General features: G+C 38.1%; 1 protein-coding gene across 1 annotated transcript in view; it reads left to right on the top strand.

Annotated features, from left to right (window-relative positions):
* The window catches only part of LOC121826500 (vomeronasal type-2 receptor 116-like), a 182,257-nt gene that overhangs the window by 106,407 nt on the left and 67,324 nt on the right, over positions 1–8,526 (top strand). The window lies entirely within an intron of this gene.

Genomic DNA, 8,526 nt, shown 5'->3' with positions numbered 1-8,526 from the left:
TTAGTCCCGCCTATACTTCCTGCCTAGACACAGGCCAATCAATGTTTTATTTATTGACCAACCAGAGCAACTTGACATAACTGACCATTCTCCAGCACAGCCAAGTGCAGATCATCTCAGACACCTACACTCAGGCCTGTGGTCCTAATCATCCTCTATGCGGACCTGCTAGGTAAAGCCATGAGCAACCCGAGAATGGGCTCCTACAGGACATACAGAACATCCCACAGCAACCCATATAAACTTTATTTGTATTCAAATTTTATTTAAGCTTTCAAGTTCCATATATTTATATCTTAAACTACTTCCTCAGACCCAATATAGAACATATTCAGTCTTTCATGACATACTTAAGCCTTTAAATTTTTATAAACATATTACATCTTAAAATACCTTTTTCTATTTAATTCATTGATTTATCCTCTGCTTGAAATTTGATTCAGTTTTTTTCTTATCTTAACCAATAATAATTTGTAACCAATTCTGTTAAATGATAGCTAGTATTTGTAACCATGCACAGAATTAAGCATGATCAAGCATGCCCCACCTCACTGTAATAGTGCAACTAGCCCATCATAAAGGATGAGGGCACCATCATGTTGTGCCACAATACACATATGCTTGTTTCCATACAACACACACAAATATGTGCCCACTTCATACATTTAAGAACATGTGTTTGTCTACACAATTGCATGTGCACACACACATATAAATATACTTTGAAATTAAATTAAATGTACAATAAATTGGCATAATAAAAAATCAAAAAGATACAGACAAACTTTGTGGTATTGGCATGCATGTGTATGGTATGCATAGCTATGAGTATTGTTATGTTGATACTTTTGTAAGTATCTATATGGTATATATATTGTGTACAACCACATCTAACTGCATATACATGTATATATAAATATAAAGATAAACTGAAATCCCAACTCCCAGACACCAGCCAAGGAGGCAGCAGAACTTTCTGAGTGCCTGGATTGCTGTGTTGGTTCTTTGCTGACTTCAAATCTGAGTGCCTGTTATATTTTTTTTTGAAAGGCATCATTTTTTAATTCACAACTGATACACTGCATTTGCCTTATTAGAAAATATGTAACATGTAACTTTCAAAAAGCAGATATATGGGAAATAAATTTTGCTATTAGTATCTAGAAATGGATATTAAAATTTCTTTAATGCTTTTTTCTATGCATGCATATCATTTCAGTAGTTTAATATTAATCCTATATTTTAATTTTTTCTGTATTTTTTCTCCCATGAATAATGCAGTGTTCAATATATATAGTAGTCATGAGGTTTCATTCTCCATGATGGTAGTGGCCACTACTGTCTCTATCTAAATCATCTTCTCTTTGCCTAGAAGTCAAGTTGTTAATTTCTTCATGTACTAGTTTATGGTTCTGTGTAGATTTAGGAAACATTTATTACCCTAGGGTTTGGAGACACAGAGGTAACTAGTGTGAGTAGCATGGGAAGGAGATGGTGGGGGTGGGCTGTCTGCATGTGTTGGGAAAGTTCTAGTTAAATGAGTGAAGATCACAGCTGAAGTAATAGGAGGCAAAAAGGCAGAACACAAAGAGAAAGGTATTTCTGACTCTGCACGCTGCTACTCAGTGTAGAACAACAGATCAGCTCTTCCCCACTGCATGACAGACACATGGCTGTCCCAGATTTCCACTTAGCAAGATGAATTGATTGACCTGGGCTTGCTCTGCAGTGGTGTCTACATAGAGGATACAGGTCTAAAAGCATTTGTAACAAATACACCTAAATGTACAAACCGTTACAAGGTATTCTGCATCTGAGCTGGTTTATGTAAGAGATCCATGACCAAAGGGTGTTCCAAAAGCAAAATTCTTTTTTGAGTTCATTGTTCTCTGTGATTATGTTGGATACATACTGTCTTAGTTAGGTTTTCTACTGCTGTGAAGGGACACAATGACCACAGTAACAATTATAAAAGAAAACATTGAATCAGGTGGCTTACAGTTTCAGAGGTGTAGTCCATTATGCTCATGTCAGGACATGGAGGCATGCAGGCAGACATGGTGCTGGAGAAGGAGCTCCATCTTGATCCCACAGGCAACAAAATGTGCTCTGAGACACTAGGCATGGCATGAGCATAAGAGATCTCAACAACCCCCTCCCCCACAGTGACATACATCCTCTAAGGCCACACTCTCTCCAACAAAGCCACACCTCCTAATAGTCCCACTCCCTGTGAGCTTATGGGAGCTTCTTAGATTCAAATTAACAAAACTCCAAAATATCATTAGAAGGCATAATAAAACAATATTTTGGTGGTGCTAATAGATGTTTTGGAGAGGAGAGCACTTTTTTAAAAATGGAGAGTCTTATCTTTTGGTTCTACCTACCTTAGGTTCCTTGATAGAGACTCCACAACAAAACAGATTAACAAGAGAAAAGCATGAACATTCACCTAGTACAAACTTTCACAGCGTAAGTCTTCCTAAGGATCAAGCCCCCCCCCCCCCAATGCTTAGACCTGAGATCATTTTTTTCAAGATTATTTTCATTCAGAATTAATTGTCATTACATAAAATATCCTTTGCTTAAGAAGTAATCCTCAGCCGGGCGTGGTGGCGCACGCCTTTAATCCCAGCACTCGGGAGGCAGAGGCAGGATCTCTGGGAGTTCGAGGCCAGCCTGGGCTACCAAGTGAGCTCCAGGAAAGGCGCAAAGCTACACAGAGAAACCCTGTCTTGAAAAACAAAAAAAAAAAAAAACAAAAAAAAAACAAAAAAAAAACAAAAAAAAAACAAAAAAAGAAGTAATCCTCAAATGTGCATATTTTCAAGTAATATTAATTGAATATGCTAATTTACAATTAAAAGTCACATATTTTAAATGTACATTAATAGCAACATTTTGGACTTCACTTAGTCAGTATCAAAATATTTAATCATAAAAGCATATAGTATTGATGCCCAGCCACTGAGTGAGCAAGGGAGATCGGAGAAGGAGAACACAGCATCATCAGCTGCCATCCATCCCCACCTCACTGTCCTATGCCCTGGGGAGTGTCTATCCCTGAATCCTGGACCCCTGTGTACCCAACCAAGCACCAGGCTCATTTAGAGAGGTCCCTCTTAGACCCAACTTAATGTGCTTTTCATAAGTCAAACATACAACCCAGATAAATAATTGCCCAAGCTGGGGTATAAACATATAACTATAAGTTAACCCTGTGTTCAATGACTGACAGATAGAGGAATAGTAAGTTCAGGACATGTAAACAAATCTGGGACAATCCTTGGGCCATCACAAATGAAGATGTTCCAAGGAGTTTATTTTCTCATTTTGGAAAGTAGATCTCAGAGTACCACTCACCAAGAACATCCACTTAGATACGTCCTGACAATTGGCTCTTGCCAGGCACTACTGAAGCAAAGCAACCATCAGTAGGCATCACTGCAAGTAGAGAAAATATTTGGTGAGTGCTAACTCATGGATAATCAAAATTATAAAATCAGTCAGTGTAAAACTGATTATTATCACTCAGTGAAACAATTCATACATTTTTTGTATTCTAAAGTAAGAAAAATTATATACACAGTAATTTCCATTTATCTTAGATATTTGCATTTTAAATTAGTTTCTTGGTAATGACTTTGCCAAATCTATCATTTGGGAAATATGATGCAACAATGCTTGGTGAAGTTCCCACAGATATTCATGATTTGCTCTTTTCTAACACATGAGCGAAATCTGTGAAAAAATGTGTTATTTACATTGCTGAAGGCAGAGGTTCTAGGGAAGGTGATGTCCTGTGGTCAAAGTAAAGCACATGGCAATGCTTCTGCAGTCTATCTCTACAACACATACTCTGTTCCATTGTTATTGGAACAAGAGAAATCCATGGTGCCTTTAAAATGTAACATGAACAGAACATTGTTCACTCACTTGCTTCAGAACTCTTAGTAATTTTAGAGCCCATAGTACCTGACAAAGACCGTATTCCATCACACAATGAGAGAGAAGCTAATATCCCAGAAGACAGTCTCCTTACCAACATTAAGTTTCCTGATCCTCTTCCTCGAATAATGAACTCACTTCCTCTCTAAGGTGAAGACTCCAAATACCTAGAAACTCAGAATCACATTTTTTCTGTTTGCTTCTGCAGGTCACATATGGAACTTTTGATTCTATGCTAAGTGATAGAGATACATTCCCATCCCTTTACCAGATGTCTCCTAAAGACACAGCTCTAACCCAAGGGGTGACCTCTCTACTGCTTCACTTTGGCTGGAAGTGGGTAGGGCTCATCATGTCTGATGATCTGAAAGGAGTTCCTGTCTGACCTGAAAGCAGAGATGGTATCTTTATGCAGGCACTTGGTGCTATGAATCTCTTAGTACTGCTTTCATTGTGTCCCATCAGTTTTCCTATGTTGTGTTCATTTTCATTGAATTCTTTAATTTAATTTCTTTAATTTTTTAATTAATTAATTAAATTATTTAAATTTAATTTTTTTCTTTATTTCTTCCTTGACCCAGTAGTCATCTTTAGTGAACTGTTCAGTTTCCCCAAGTTTGTAGGCTTTATCTTGTTTAATCCATGGTGGTCTGATAGGAAACAGAGAGTTATTTCAATATTTTTATCGCTATGGAGATTTGACTTGTACCCAAGTATATAGTCAATTTTGGAGAAGGTTCTGTGAGGTGCTGAGAAGAAGATATATTCTTTTGTGTTTGGGTGAAATGTTTTGTAGATACCTGATAGGACCATTTGATTCTCTGGGCAGGGCTCTGGCCTGCACAGCTCTGTGCTTCTCTGTCAGCACAGCTGTAGTTTTGGGGATCTTTCTCAAACACCAAGACTCACTCATTGTTAAGGTCAATAACCGGACGCTCAGCTTCATCCTGCTCATCTCCCTCCTCCTCTGCTTTCTATGTTCCTTTCTCTTCATTGGCCACCCAAGCACAGCCTCCTGCATATTGCAGCAAATTACATTTTGCTTGTGTTCACTCTGGCTCTTTCTACTGTTTTGACCAAAACTATAATTGTAATTCTGGCCTTTAGAGCCCTGAAGCCAGGAAGGACAATGAGAAGGCTGCTTGTCTCAGGCACCCATAACTCTGTCATCCCCATCTGTGTCCTGATTCAGCTTATTCTTCTTGGAGTCTGGCTGGGAACCTCGCCTCCCTATATTGAGGCAGATGCACACTCTGAACAGAGTCACATCATCATTTTGTGCAACAAGGGCTCACTTACTGCTTTCTACTGTGTGCTGGGATACTTGGGGATCCTGGCCCTAGGGAGCTTCACTCTGGCTTTCTTGGCCAGGAACCTGTCTGACACATTCAATGAAGCCAAGTTCCTGACATTCAGCATGCTGGTATTCTGCAGTGTCTGGGTCATCTTCCTTCCTGTCTACCACAGCACCAAGGAAAAGGCCATGGTGACTGTGGAGGTCTTCTCTATCTTGGCCTCCAGTGCAGGGCTGCTAGGATGCATCTTTTTCCCAAAGTGCTACATTATTCTTGTTAAACCTGATGAGAACTCTTTAAAATATTTTAAGAACAAAACACAATCTAGAAAAATTGATTGTTTTGATGAATTGAGTCTTTCTCATAAAATCTTTTAATTTAGTATAGTAATAATTGAACTTACTTAACTTTTCAGTAAGATTTTCTGAAATATATATTTAAACAAAATAGAAGAGCCCCTCACTGTGTCTCACATACAGACAATCTATTTCCAAATAGAAGCTACTGCTGAAAATTCACTTTATTTAGGTATTCTTGTTACTTCTAAATTTGTGGGCAATAGACATATTCAAAATTCAATTATGGCCAAGAGAACAGCCCCCTGCAACACCAGTGAAAACCAGAGCTACAAGCCCACCCTACATCAATTGGGAACAGGTAAAGCCCCATCTCTGGACTGGGCAGACCAGGTCCCTAGATCCTAGGCCCTGGGGGAAACACCCTGTGCCCTTCCCCCAAGCCATTGGAGCCCCAGGGACTAGCCAGCTGCCCCTTCCCCCACTTCCTTCCTAAGAAAATATCCCCCTGTGACACAAGTGAGAAACAGAAACAGAAGCCCACCCTACACCAACTGGGAACAGAAAACAGGTTCCACCCTGTACACATTGGGAATAGCTGCTCCTTGGGACAGAGCCCACTGGTGCCCATTGATCTAAGTTCTGCTCCGTGAGACACAGAATCCATCAGCACAGATTCGACCAAGAGCCAGGATTAGACCAAGACCTCCCATTAGACCAAAAGTGTCAGTTGAACCAAAAAAGTCTCCCTCAGAAACAGACAGCACTTGCATGGAATGGAGGAAGGGATGTTTAGACACCAGTGCAAAAATACAGTCAACAACATAAAGACCAATATGGTACCATCAGAACCTAGTAGTGCTACATCAGCAAGACCTGAACATCCCAAAGCAGAAGAGGCAGAAGTAATAGGCCTTTTAAATGACTTTAAGAAGATAATAGAGTCCTTTAAAGATGAAATGAAAACTACCCTTAAAGAATTTGAAGAAAAGACAAACAAATAATTGGAAGAAATCAGTAAATTCCTTAAAGAAAGTCAAGAAAAAGTAATTAAACAGGTGAATGAAAAAGTCCAAGATTTGAAAACTGAAATAGGGGCTATAAAGAAGACACACCTGAGGGAAGGCTAGAAATGGAATATCTGAGTAAACAAATAGGAACTACAGATGAAAGCATAGCTAACAGAATGCAAGATACAGAAGAGAGAATCTCTGACATTGAAGATACAATAGAGGAAATAGATTCATCAGTCAAAGAAAACACTAAAGTCAAAAAAGTCTTAACATAAAGCATCCAGGAAATCTTGCACACCATGAAAAGATCAAAAGTAAGAATTACAGGGACAGAAGAAGGAGAAGAACACTAACTCAAAAGCATAGAAAATATATTCAACATCGTCATAGAAGAATACTTTCCCAACTTAAAAAAGGAAATGCCAATGAAGGTACAAGAAGCTTACAGAACACCAAATAGACGGGATATTAAAAAATAATCCCTTGCCGCATAATAATCAAACCACTAAACATACATAATAAAGGAAAAATATTAAGAGCTTTAAAGGAAAATGGCCATATAAAGTCAGGCCCATCAGAATAACACCTGACTTCTCAATGGAGACTCTGAAAACCAGAAGGTCCTGGCCAGACCTTAGGCAGACACTAAGAGACCATGAATGTCAACCCAGAATATTATATCCAAGAAAACTCTCAATCACTATAGGTGGAGCAAACAAAATATTCCATGATAAAACCAGATTTAAACAATACCTATCCACATATCCAGCCCTACAGAAAGCACTAGAAGGCAAACTCCAACCTAAGGCAGTTAGATGCAACCATGAAAATACAGCCAATAGATAATCACACAGCAAAAAATACCAAAAAAGAGAAACACACAACAATTACCAACAAAAAATAACAGGAATTAACAATTACTGTTATTAATATACATTAATATCAGTGGTCTCAATTCACCTATAAAAGGACACAGGCTGACAGAATGGATACAAAACCAGGATCCATTCTTCTTCTGCATACAAGAAATATACCTCAACTTTAAAGACAGATACTACCTCAGAGTAAATGGCTGGGAAAAGGCTTTCCAAGAAAATGGACTTAAGAAGCAAGCTGGTATAGCTATCCTAATATCCAGGAAAATAGACTTCAAACTAAAATCAATCAAAAGAGATCAGGAGGACATTACATACTTATCAAAGGGAAAATCAACCAAGATGAAGTCTTAATTATGAACATTTATGCCCCAATACAAGAGCGCCCACATACGTAAAAGAAACATTACTAAAGGTTAAATCACACATCAAGCCCCACATATTAATAGTGGGAGATTTCAACACCCCAACTTACCACTGGGTGAATCTGCCAGATTGAAACTTAACAGAGAAATAAGGGACCTAACAGAAGTTATGACTCAAATGGACTTAATAGATATATACAGAACATTTCACTGAAACACAGAAGAATATATATACATTCTTCTCAGCACCCCATGGAACCTTCTCTGTAATCAACCACATGATTGATCAGAAAGCAAATCTGAATGGATTAAAAAAAAATTGGAATAACCTCCTGTATCCTATTGGGCCACCAAGGCTCAAAGTTAAATTTCAACAACAAAATTTACAGAAAGATCAAGGAAACTGGACAGTGCTCAAATGAATATGTCAAGGAAGAAATAAAGAAAGAAATTAAGATTTCCTAGAATTCAATGAAAATGAAAGTACTTCATACCCAAACTTATGGAACACTATGAAAGCAGGGCTAAGAGGAAAATTCATAGCTCTAAATGCCCACATAAAGAAGATGCAGAAATCTAACACTCATGACATAACAGCACACCTGAAAGCTCTAGAAGAAAAAGAAGCAAACTTCACCCAGAAGGCATAGATACTAGGAAATGATCAAATTGAGGGCTATAATCAATGACATAGAAACAAAGAGAAAATAATAAATAAATAAATAAACAATAAA

Source organism: Peromyscus maniculatus, chromosome 23 (assembly GCF_049852395.1).
Source record: "Peromyscus maniculatus bairdii isolate BWxNUB_F1_BW_parent chromosome 23, HU_Pman_BW_mat_3.1, whole genome shotgun sequence".
NCBI classification, from domain to species: domain Eukaryota; kingdom Metazoa; phylum Chordata; class Mammalia; order Rodentia; family Cricetidae; genus Peromyscus; species Peromyscus maniculatus.
This window is presented reverse-complemented; position numbering and strand designations above follow the sequence as displayed.